We start from the raw sequence: 13,688 nt of genomic DNA on the forward strand, positions 1-13,688 counted from the left end.
ACCCTCAGTTTGGCTTTCCAATATAGCTAGAGGAAAAGTAAACAAGCAAACACATTCCTTTCTCCTAGTTGTGTCTGCAGTGGCAATGGCCAACGATTTTGTGAGTGAAGTTTTGTCTTGTTTTCCACTTTGAGCCAACAATTACTACTGATCTCACCAAAAAAGGACAGCAGACTAAACTGAATTTTACCTTTGTCCTTTTGTGGTCTACAATGATTGACAGCTAAATTTGGGTTTGCCATAAGTGAAAAGAGCAAACTCTTGGCAAGTGTCCTGAGATGACTCTACCATCTCCACTGCTTCATAAATTTGTCAGTTTTCTTTCAGGGTTTTTTTGTGGAGCTTCGATGAAGATCAACAGCAGAATGTACATGTCAGCTTTTTCAGGTGTGGAGGTGTCCTCTCATGGTAAGTAGCTTTCAAGTTTATTACATTTGGGGTAATAATATCATTACTATGGTAATGACATAATATGTGCCACTTTTGGGAATGAGAAATTACACATAATTTCTATTTGCTTCAGTCTTGTTTCTATAGCAACAAGACTAGTAATTCTCATTAATGACTAGGTTGTTAGCATTGTTATTTTTGGTAATTCCAGGTTATTGATGTCCTTAGTTTTTCTGGATCTTATTGATGACTAAATCTGAGTGGCTGTTAAATGAAAAAAAATATAGGTCCATTTGACTTAAAACTACCTTTCAAAAAATCAAATAATGTTTTTTGAATCTACCTTTAAAATTAGCTCTGAATTAATTTGAGAGAATAGAAGTAATAAATCGTTTGGACTAGAGGCGAAATTCAAACTGACTGGTAAACACAAGTATTAACACAAATCACACAACTGTGATGAAAGTGCTGACATTATCATTTAACATTTCAGTTTTCCAAGTTCATCTTTCCACTAGAAAAGACATTTCCCCCCTACAGTAATATTGCTATAAGAGCAGCAAGGCAGTTTCAGGCGCAGTGGTTGTCATGAGCTCATTTACCACTGGGATTCAAGGTTAAAGGTTGTGCCTAAATGCCACAAGGTCATTATTATAGCTACATATTCTTTTACATTTCATTCTCCTTAAGGGCAAACTGCATGCTAAATGCCTATGTGCTAAAGAATTGCAAATATAGTCTTCTAATTATAGAAGATATCAGGATTACACATAACTTCTTTCTCTTCTAAAACATTGTACAGATGCAATGAAATAATTACCCAAAAATTTAATCCACCTTAATATAACTACACAGTAAGCTTGGCTTCTTCTCCCTAGAAATGCTTATGCATGTCCATACTTTTACCTACTGACTGTTCTTTAGAGTAGTCACATGTTGGTGCCCGCAGGACAGGGTGTAGTTTATCCTACTTGTTTTAACTCACTTTTCCTAAGAAGTCCTTAAAATAGAATTCCTTGAAAATGCTTTGATAGTAAAGTTTATAATTTCTTTTATGATGTGCTTTTAAAGTATATAGCAACATTTTGAAATCACTTAGTAAACCTTAATAAAGCATTTATAACTTCTTTAAGTTCAGAATGCTGCCATTGTTTTCCAAGCCAATATTAACATGTAGGAGTTAGTGATGGACTTCTGCATTTGGTGATTAATTTACTATGGCTTTTGGATTTAAAAATATGCTACAGCAGGACTTTGGGAGAAAAACAGAAGACTTGAAAGAAAATGAAAGAACAAGTGAAAGTAAAATGATCTTAACCCTTATTACTTCCAATTATAAAGTCCATACCTGGACCAGATCTTTGACCAAGATACACAAAGTGTTAGCCTTTGCTCTCCTTCTCTGGAGGTAGGAATTGATTTCTTCTCCTGCAGTAAGGCAAGCAAAGATGACTGTGTGGGCCATGAATTGTCTTTCAAGGTGTGCAATTATGGACTGTAGAGTATATCCCACTTCTGCTCATACTCTTCAGCAGCACAGCTGCAACTTATACTTTTGTGCAAACTTTTGATAAAATCTGCCTGTTCTGACATACATATTTGGGTACACAAAGGAGAAAGATCTTCTCTCAATGAAGAAATCCACTTAATTTCTTCCTTGCATTACAAATCAATTCGGAACTGTTTTTACTGCAGGCTACTGGACTGAATTTATGGAGCTGCAAAGGATAATTTATTTCAATTTATCACTTCATACTAAATATTATTCATGTTAAACATCTTTTCTTCTTGCATAAAAATATATGGTTTAATATTTAAAACTATTATTTTAAATAGTGCTTTAAACTCATGAGAACAGATTCTTCAGCCTTCTGCCCTTCTTCTGGGCAATGGGCACAAAGCAGTCAACTCACCCTGCTAGTAAACTCACCCTAGAAAGATGAATTGTTGGAGACAGGAGATTTTGACAGAATGCACAATGCTACTTGCCAACTGACACTGTGGGTCAACAGCCATTTAGCATAAATTAAAGCAGTGCGTAGGCTGCTGCAGTCTATGCCAAGACCAATGAATAACTCTTGCTTGGATGAGGATCCCTGGCTCATTCACAGCTCTTTTCAACCTCCTGTGCTTATGGCTTCCTATCACATCTCAGAATGTAGTAAAGTGTTCAGGTTCTTTACTATGAAAAGATGATCAGCTTCAAGGAATCATTTCAGAGATGGATCTGTGACAATGAAATCAAGTCAATCATCAGCATTTGCTTTATAAGCTATAATATTTTTACATACAAAAATAATGAAAAAGGCTAATAAAACCCCCCACATTTGTTTAGAAATATCTCATATTTTAGCAGAAAATTCCTGCAGATAGATTTTTACCTATAAAGCATATGATATTTCAAATCACAAACTTGGCAAATTTCAAGCACCTGACACTGAGGAACATAATGGGAATATTCAACATGGGCAGCTTCTCTTCAATGTAATCTAAGAAATGAACATTAGCAGTGTTCAGACATTTTCTGACACGATAGATTCTAATCAGGTTTTGTCAGAACCGAGGTTTTGGTAGGAATCTTTGCAGCAAGATGAAAATTCTGATCAAAACTGAAGGTAGATTCACACTTTGAGAAAGGCCACTGATTACAGAGAATTGCAGGTATTACAAGGAAAATTCTCCTTGTTTATTTTCACCTCCAAATGCCCTGTACTTTGATATTTTCAGAAGACAGAGAACTTGGGGAGAGAGGTAGCTCAAAGTGACTTTTCAATTTTCCTAATGTGGTGTGTTGACCCTGGCTGGATGCCAAACACCCACCAAAGCCACTCTATCACTGCCCTCCACAACTGGACTGGGGAGAGAAAATATAGCAAAAGGTTCATGAGCTGAGATAAAAACTGGAAGAGATCACTCACCGATTAGCGTCAATGCAAAACAGACTCAGATTGGGGAAATTAGCTGAATTTATTGCTAATCAAAATCAGACCCTGATAATGAGAGATAAAACAAATCTTAAAAACTCCTTCCCCCCCCACCCCTCCCTCCTTCCCAGCTCTGCCTTCTCCCCCCGTGGCACAGGGAGAGAGGGAATGGAGCTTAAGGTCAGTTCAAACCTGTTGTTTCTGCCACTGCCCAGGAAGAGGAGTCAGTCCTTCCCCTGCTCCAGTGTGGGGTCCCCCCACAGGAGACAGTCCCCCATGAACTTCCCCAGCATTGCTCCCATGGGAAGCAGTTCTTCACAGATTGCTTCAGTGTGGGTCATTTCTCCACAGGGTGCAGTCCTTCAGGCACAGCCTGCTCCAGCCTGGCTGCTCACAGGGTGACAAGTCCCACAGGGAACCTGCTCCAGTGTGGAATCCTCTCTCCAAGGCTCTGCAGGTGCTGCCAGGACCCTGCTCCAGCTCCCCAGGCTCCCAGGGGTCACAGCCTCCTCTCAGCCATCCCCCTGCTCCAAGGTGGGTCTGCCCCAGGGCCACAGAGGGATCTGACATGGGTCTGACACCGGGAGAAGAGTTCCTGTGGCACACAATCCACCTGACTGCCTGTACATTCAGCTGTACCTTCTGAACTACAGCCAATTGCTCCATCCTGGAAACATTTCACAGGGATGCATGAATAGACATTCTTGTTTCTGTCCTGACAGATTTTGAAATTCAGCCCCTTCTGATGGGAACAATATAAGCAACAGACTGTGCTATTCTGTGCCAAAGCTGATTAATCTTAAACCAGTAGTTCCTCTTCAGGGGAAGACCCTCTTCCTCTAAAAGTAATAGTTTGTCCAAAGATTGAACCAATTTAGAATTTCTTGAAATACTTTATTTAATTTTTTAAAATTACTTTTCCCACCCTCTTTAGCTCTGTTTTTTTTCTTATCTTATTTCTATGAGAATATAAAATTGAAAAGCTTCTGAATTCACAAAAGCAATGCAAATATTCGATAGAACAAATATATTTTGTTTTTATTCTCTTTCTACAGGCTTTTCTTTAATTACAGTTGCTATTATATGTAGTGGCAAAACATCAAAAACTTCAGTACTTACCCTAGCAGCAAAACCCATATGCAAAAAATATATTATTCTAATAAATAATGTATACCATGTATAATTTGCTGGAGATTTTAGTAATGTCCTCTTTTTTTGAGCTTTCAATTAATTTTCCAGTTTAAAATAAAAGGTGAAAAACTCTACTGTCAAAATATTTTGCATGGTAATCTGTTCCCCCTTACTTTACCAAACACTGTTTTAACACTTTAACCATCTTTCCAGATTCCCTTCAGATATCTTAGTATTTTAAATATATCTGTATATATATATATATGTGTATATATATATATATATATTCTTTGGCAATTCAGCTAACAGGAATAGACACATGCTGCACAAGTTGCATTTTGCCCATCCAATTTTTTACCATGGGTTTTGGATTATGTTCTGTTCAAATAATTTAAGAAGCAGTATTACAGCCTTACAGTGTCTGCTAACTTTAACCTCTCTGATTCTGATTTTAAAACACGCTTAATTTTGATTATAGCCTGTTATGCTGGGTTAAATATTTTAGTGAGGACACCCAGCTACATTTTCAGAGTACTTCTAAATATTGTTACTTTGGTTGCTACACCTGATTTCTGTACCCATGTGGGTAATTTAAGACCTTTTCTTTGTTGTTGTTAAAAATGGTGCTAGTGGGGAAGATATTTTATTCCTTCAAGATGAACACAGCACTTGCTAATTTTTGGCGCACAACATTCATCTCTTAGCATTATGTTTCTTGTCAAACCTTAAGATCTTCCATGGCCCAAACTGACATTATATGTCAAACATTTACAAAACTTTGTTCTCCAAGTGCTCTTAGAATGAATGATCTAGCACCATTCATGTAGCAACATCAGATATCTTCAAATATCCTACCACATGGGTTTACCAAAATGGAGCAACTACTGGAAATCTGTCATGGCATGTTTTGATTTTTTTTAATAAACCACCACATGGACTTTCAGTAAATGTTCAGATTAATTTTTAAAGTATCTACTGATATTAGTCTCATAAAGTGGTAAATGCTGCAACTGCTAAAAGGTGATGTCATCTTTTTTTTTTCTCAGTGAAGTAGTTATTAGATTTCCATTTCTATAAGAAACAAAATACTTAACATTAGCATTAGCAGTTTCACATGTTGTCACATTATATTAGCTACTGACATTGCATCCTAATGATCTCCTATCTGTCTTTGTCTGTATTTTTTTAATGTTATTCAATGTTGCACCTGATATGCTTATTTATCTTTCTGCAAATATATTTATCTGCTCTGCAAAGCCCTGCTCATGCTTCAGGATAAATATCATGCTAAGAGAAATAGAGGATGAATTCCAAAGAGATATTTCTGATTTTATGATCCTGATATGGTGTGATATGATATGATGTGGTTATGTGGTTTTGTCAGTAAATTTTTTATTTCATCTTTTTTAAATTATGGTTGCTATTTTTAAGTATTTGAGTATGTATAATATGCATGTGCAGATATAGTAGACTACACAGTGTGAGACAATGTATTCTTTTAATGGTATTTATTCTTTTTCTTGTAGGTGATCCATATTATAGTTGCTTCATAGGAAACAATTTAGTTTAAATATCAAAAAACAAAAACCTTATGCAATTTCACAACAAAAGCTTTTCTCAAGAAACACAGGCTATCTAATTTAGTTTTTGCAGAAAGGAATCTCAAGTAGCTGAGCATTGAATACTTTGAGCTTTTTTTATAACTTTCTTCATAAAATATAAAGAATTTAAAACTATGGATGTCTCAAATACTGTATTTAATTTCCAGGTGATTTATATTATTTGTTCTTCATCACTGAATGGTCTTTGTCACTAAACAGACAGCTGATTTGGTTTATTTATTCTGAAATATCATGTTCTGCTCAGTAAATAGATTCTTTTTGTGCATTTTTTCTCTTTTTTTGGTCTACAGATCACCTTTTAAAATCACAGAATGGTAGAAAAATTACAGCTGGAAGGGAATTGAAAAAGTCATCTAGCTCACCAACTGTCTAAAACAAAATCAAATAAACCTGTATTATTTCTGAAAATTGTTTGTTGAACTCATTCTTAAAAATGATCAAAAACTGATATTTTTGAAACCTTCTCAGTCACTCTTGCCCAGACCTTCATTATCCCTACTATTAGAAGGCTTTTCCCACATCCTATTCTAAACAAATTTTAACTAATTTGATCCCTTTAGTTATCATTTCTACAAAGGTTGTTGTGAACAGATAATTTTCCTTCTCCTGCAGCAACCTTTGAGGTGCATGTAGCTGTTTTCTTTTCTGTGTGATTAAAGCCCTTTCATTCAACCATGGTCAGGTTCCCACGACTTACTTGCATTACTGTGTTGTTTCTCCAGCAGAGAAGATGCCACACTCAGCATTCTGAGGCCATAGTGGTGCTGAGCACATGCATTTTTTAAATAAGCAAAGAGTTCCTGTTGGCCTCGAAAGCAGGTGGACTCTGGAAGAGAGATTGGCAAAGTCCAAAATGTGGGGATCTGAGGCGATACTCTGAGATCTCAGTTATGCAATTATGGGACTCTGGAAGTGGAGCTGGCATGCCCAGCTCCCTGTGGTTAAATCAACTCACTTGCCACTTGCCTGTGCCCCCATGCAGTACTGGCACTGGATGGGGCAAGTGGCTGCAGCACCAGTGGGGTGGCTCTGCCTGTGTGCTGCATGGCACTGGTGGAAGGTTCTTCCATTTCTGCTCCTCGTGTAGCGATCTCCTGTGCAGCCTGGCTGTATCAGCTCTGTGTGCTAGGGTTTGGTTCCCAAAGAGTACAGTTCCAAGGCTACTCCCAAGGGTACAAGCATAAGTACCAGACTAGCTTCTTCAGAAGTTAGCTTTCCCAAATTGTGCAAACAAGTGGACATGGGGGCGTTCACATGGAATGCATCGACATAATGTGCAGTTTTCAGTCTGATCACGTGAAAATGCAGAGGTAGTGCTATTTGCCACTTGGTCAAACAGCTATAAAAAATTCCAGATTTAAATATTGAGCGGGTTAAAAGTACTTATTAAGCCTTCTTACAAATAGAAGGCATACTACGAAAAGTTCTGACCCTACTGATGTCCACAGGAAATTTAAGGTACCAGAGTTGCACACTGTTTGTTAGACATTAGGCACTTGACATGTGCTTATGCCTATGTATGTGGAACATAAAGCTGATTTCATATTCAAGACTGCATGGATAGCTAATATATACCTTTCACACAGAGAATTCAGTGAATATCTGTCTGCATGAGTTAAGTCATTTTTTTCAGAGGACTCTATCTGTGCTTGTAAATGCATCTATTTATAACATTTTTCTTACCATTAATTTTCTACTAGTGGAACATGCCCTGTTCTTAAGTTGCATTACTGTCATTTATCTGCCCTTGATCGCTCCTCTCCTAAACTCTTGCAGTGTTTAGAGGACAATAAGTGTGTGCTGTTTGCATATCAGAAGCTGAGGTGCTCATTGTGGTGGGCTCTGCATGTTGGGGTGTTTTTGTTACTCGATGTGATAATACAAGCAGAGTGTGTTAAGGAGCCAATTCTCATACAAGACAACCTGTCATACAGACTGTCCATCTTCAGTGTATGATATTACAACTAATCAATTCTTTAGGCTGTTCCTAATGCTTTGCTTTTTGCCCACGGGTAATCTTGTGCACCTAGCAGTGGGACAACATTGCATGATATGAAAACATTATTAATGTCTTCAGGACAGACTTCATTACACATTGCCATGACTCTTAGAACAAATTATGCATATTTTATGTAGACCAGGTTACCATGGTAAATATTTTCTACTTTAACAGAGAATAAAATGGGATAGAGAAACAAATACATGCAATTTTTTTTTTTTTTAAGGAAAGCAACAGTACATTAAGCAACAGTCCTTTAACCTATGAGTGTGGCAGTGGTTTTTCAGTAAATAAACCCCAATACTTTTTTACATTAAACCAAATCAAAAAAATTGAACTTGTAAATTCCTCAAATGCAACATAGTTGAACTGGCCAAGACAGCTGCACAGCCAAAAGGATGTATGTAATACATTGTACAAGTCCTAGCTTTTGTTCAGTTAACACAGAGGCCAAAATTTCAGTGTTCACTCTTTAAAATGACGGTTGTCTAGTTCCATACTAGGGAACCATGAGGTTCCATACTTTTCCTTTCCATATTTACGACTTTTAAAATTGACAATTGCAGTCAGGCTAAAAACTCAAGTTCTGAACATCCTCCTTTTAGTCCTTGTTACTTGATATTGGTACTGGCAAGAATTAATCTCTAAGTCAGCCTCTGCCTCACTATGCCATCTGAAGGTAGTGCCACAAACTTGACACAAGTACAGTCTTAGAGAGAGCTGGATATTAATCGCACAGTTCAGCTGAACAAATTACAATTTTGGGGAAGAAAATCCAAAAGCAACACTAAAACTTTTATTTAAAGAAATTTACATCACTTCAGCATATCTGCCATTGACTTGTTCCTCAACCCAAATATACTGATAACATGACTGATATACTGGAAGGTGTAATCTTATTCCTCTTCCTCTTCTGTGCAGAATAAAAAGGAAAAGTTACCTACCTCATGTGTCTCTGTTGAAGCAAATAACTTAGCTACATGCAAAAAGAAACCATTCCATGTGTTATGGAATACAAATTCCTCATAATTTCACTCAAGACAATGGCTTTGGAGACTACCTGGGTAGAGGGTAGCCTGCAATCCAAATGTGCTAATTTCTGCACAAATTCCTGCCAACATAATCTCTCTTAATCAGAAGAGTAACAGGGGGCAACTTCCAAGTAAAAGCATTTTTCCAGGCCAGTACCTCTAAATGTTTCAGGAACTAGCACTGGCTACCAAGGATTTTGCACTGGTAGTAGCCAGTTTTATCAGTTTCTGGTGCAGACAAGTGTAGTATGCTTCAGAGACAGCATCAAATGCCTTCACTTTGGTAAAGCATCACTTGCTTTGTGTCAGGACTAAAATCTATTTGCTGGCTTTGAGGAAAATGCAGAGGAAAGGTTCTAATTGTAGTTTCCTACAGTCCATCACTCAAAAATCCCTGGGAATTTTTCATGTTTATTGCATTGCATGAGAGTCTAATTTCTGTACTTTAATTACAGATCATCTTAAGGCTTCTTGTATAATTTCACATGACAAATAGTATTTTTATCTTGTTAAATGTTGTGGAGAGCTGTTTGGTACTGCTGGCAGAAAGCACTCTTCATCCATGAACACAATTGCATTTCAGCAATAGATATCTCTTTACCTATAGAGTTTGCAAAAACAGTGCATAATTTTGTGTTTGTGGCTTCTTGCTTGAAAAATGAAAATTCATTATCCTTGTTACCATTCAAGCCTATGTTAATGGGGTGCTAATGTCTCTATCTGGTAAGACTGTTCCAAAGAGTTTATTTCATGTATTTGATGGAAACAAAAGAAATCCATTTCTGTGTTTATTATTACATTGCATGATCTAAATATATTCTTTATTTTATCATCCCCAAACAAGACACTTTTGTGCTTAGCTGGCTTACTTTAGGTGCATTCTCTGAGTTCACAAAAGGGGAGGGTTATCAACCAATCCAGAGAATATCATGAATTGTTGCAGTCTGCTAAGTCTTTCACAGTAAACTTAAAGTCTAAACAATAAAAACAGATAAATAGAGGAAATGTCAAACTGAATTCTGGGTAATGATCAGATCAGCATGCTTTTATACAATTTCCATCACTTTGAATTTTAAATCACCTTTTAAAGGGCACTAAAGCATTCTTGCAAATTAGTCTGCACTCCAATTAATGCACCCAACATGACAATAAGACCAGTTTCAGCTTGGCTAAGCAGACCAGTCAACCAGGAGGATGTGACTTGAGGACTTGGAGAGCTTGTGCCTCCACCTTTTTTCCCTCTCTCTTCACAGCAGCTTAGGTCCAATTAGGCCAGTTAATCTGCCTAAAACCATTGGAAGGGAAGGAGTTCTCTAATAAAGATGAAGCATAGTCTGAGAGGACATACAAATTAAGTCTACTCTTTTCAAAAGACAGAAAATTCCAAGATTTCCCTTAGCCATGTATCTTAAAGAGGTATTTCTTTTGGTCAAGACCAAATGATTTTTCTCCATGGGGTTTTTAACTTCAAGCGATCTTTCTGTGACATTTGTTAACATGTAAAGGATTTCTCTTTTGTCTATTTATTTTTCATACTGTGCTCATTTTTGACATCCATTAAATTTTATAAGACTAGACTGCAAGCGGTAGTGATGAGAAATGCCAGGTCACATTACAAAAAAATGTTTCATAAATAGAAATGACTTTATGTTTTTCAGTCAAGAAGTAAATAATACTTGCATGAATACATAGGTATTTGAGTAGCCTAATTGGAGATTTTGAAAAGGAAAATTGAAAGGAGCTGGAAAACAACTTATAGATATGGGTTTATATGCAAAATACATTTTAAAATGTTTAAACAAAATTCTTGCAAAATAGATAAATCTTTTTACATAGCATTTAGCTCATTTGTTAAAAAAAAAAAAAAAAAAAAAAAAAAAGTTAAAAACTCTGTCCTGTTTATTGTTAGCACTGGTACATGGGAACTCCATTGTATACTTACAGCACACTGAACTTTCTCATTTCTTTTGTGCTTCACTTATATAATTTGACTTAATTTTCTATATGTAAAATTCTAATATGTATTTCAACAAAATTAAATGAGAAACATTCAGTCAGGTGCACAATAATTACATATTGCTTTTGGAATTACTTCTATTTCTCCTCAGAAAGCTCATGCTACCTTTGACTGCAGCAGCTGATTTTTTATATATTGAAGTAGGATTTGGGACACAAGAGAGAAGTATTAGTGCCTCTAGCTCAACAACAGCACCTAGTGCATTAGTAACATTTTGAACTGCTCAAGTACCAAAAAAAAAAAAAAAAAAAAAAAAATAGAAGATACATGAAATACTTTTTAAAATTAAAATGGCGATACAGAAGTGTAATGATCCTGAAGAGCACTTTATGCTATCTACAGAAAAATTGAAGTTTTTCTATTGACCTTGGCAATAAAATGTTAAGCTGCTTTATCACAAGCCTTTTTTGTTAAGAAATTTGTAATGATATTCCTTTGAATCCTCTGCTCTGACATAGATTTTATTGGGGAACATGCAAAATATTCTTTTTCAGTATCAACGCTTTAAGGAAAACATTTTGCTCAAAACAAAACTGAAGATTTCCCACTGTCTCTTTTGGCCAACACACAAGCCACTAAAGAAGCGAGGTTTTGTAATGGGTTTATTTAGTTGCCATCTGTATTGTGTAAATTTTGTTGATATTCCATCCCACCTCTTTGTGCTGATGGCAAGAGGCAGTTCTGAGCATATTAGCATGCTCACAAATAAACCAGCTGGCTTCTCAGTTGGTCAGCCTCTGGCCACCACAGTTCACCCTGATCAAACTCCTCAGAACCACGTTGAGAAAGCCAATTTCTCTGGCTGCTGTCTGAAGCTGTAGTCCCAGTACAGCAGATAAGAGGCTAGTATATTATCCTTACTGCTTTATAGCTGCAGAATTAAGAAAAATACCAAGATAGGCCAGACCCTATAAAATTCCACACACTTCCATATACCAAAGACACTGATTTTTAAGACATGGGATACCTCATCCTATTGTGCCAGCTATGCAAGTTCTACATGAGAGATATCAAAAAGGTAAACAAAATAAAAAGGAAGTATTCCTTGTGACCAATGTAGTTTTAATTTGATTTTGCCATGGCAGTTAAATAAATATCATTTATCCAGGAATTCAAATATATTTCAATTGCTCACAAGTGTTGCAATCGCCAGAAGAGAAATCTATGGCATTTTCCATGAGAGAAGAAAGGATAATAAGTAAGGAGTGTGATGAGACTGACTAAATATATAAATATACTAAATATTAAGTAAATTTATGCATTTGTCCATCAAAATCAGTAAGGGAATAATCAAAATAAGCAAAGGCCAAGCTGCCAAAATACTTCAAGAATGACTGGGGGAATCAGATATGCATATGAAGTTCTGGAATTTGAGCAAAGCACCTACTCATAGTACGTGACGGTGTAACAGAAAATTTGCTTTAAAAATGAATGGAAGGACATGAAAGAAACACTTAGCAACTGCCACACATACACCTAATTACAAACAGAAACTACTGCATGAAATGCAATTAAACTTTTTGATAGATCAAAGCATTCTTCTGCAGTAAAAATGAAATATCCTACTGTACATTTAAATAGCATAACTGAATTCTACTAGGGAATAGCATGAATACTAAAAGACAAAATTGAAATAATACAAGATGTGTTATAAGATTTGCTCTGTGCTTCAAATACCACAAGACTGATGCACAAATACAATTATCCAGATCAACTAATAAAGAAAATTAACTGCCTGACAAAAAAAATTTGGTAATTATCCTCTAAAAACTTTCATTAATAATTGACATCTATGTTTTACATATGTGATCACTAAGTTCTATGTAGGTTTACAAATAAAATGACTGGCATCAAGTACCAATTCCCATTCAGGAAGCGGCTGCTATGTTTACCTGAACACTCCTTCTGCTGGGAGGAGCTTATTTTGGGAGCTGTGTGGTCTGGGCACAAGTCTCTGAACTGGGAGATGACTTCTTCAAGTTGAGCTACTGGTTTGCTAAGCACCACAGACAAATTATCTGGCCTCTCAGTTGGTCATGACAGAAAACAAAAAAGCAAGACAAAAAAGCAAGAAAAAAACCAGCTCAGAGCTCTAGTTAAAAATAAAAAGTAATGCTTTAGCAGAGTTGCTGAATATATCCTTATTATTTTATCCAGAAGAAAATAATTGAATTACAGAGTTCTTACTTCTAAAACAGATAGAGGATTTTGATAAAATGGAAATTAACATGGAAATGTATGAAACACAGAAATGCTGGATGCAAAGAAGGTAGGATGACACAAGTTGTTTGATTACAGAAGTCCTCTAAGCATTTATTGTGCTGAATAAAACTGATAAGAAAATAAAGTGCCAACTCACTTAAATCTGAGAAAACCTCATCAGAAAGACTGTATTACAGCTTAAGGAAAGGTTTAAAAGAATGAACTCTACAAAAATTAAAGTCCCTTGCTAGAAGCAAGAGAATGATAACATAATACACATTTAAGGTGGAAGAGAACATTGATATGTTTGCATGTAAATAGAAAAGGTTTTTACTGTTGCTGTTCTCTCCCTATCATATGTATATTTATCAA

This window comes from Erithacus rubecula (assembly GCF_903797595.1).
Source record: "Erithacus rubecula genome assembly, chromosome: 6".
Taxonomy (NCBI): Eukaryota; Metazoa; Chordata; class Aves; order Passeriformes; family Muscicapidae; genus Erithacus; species Erithacus rubecula.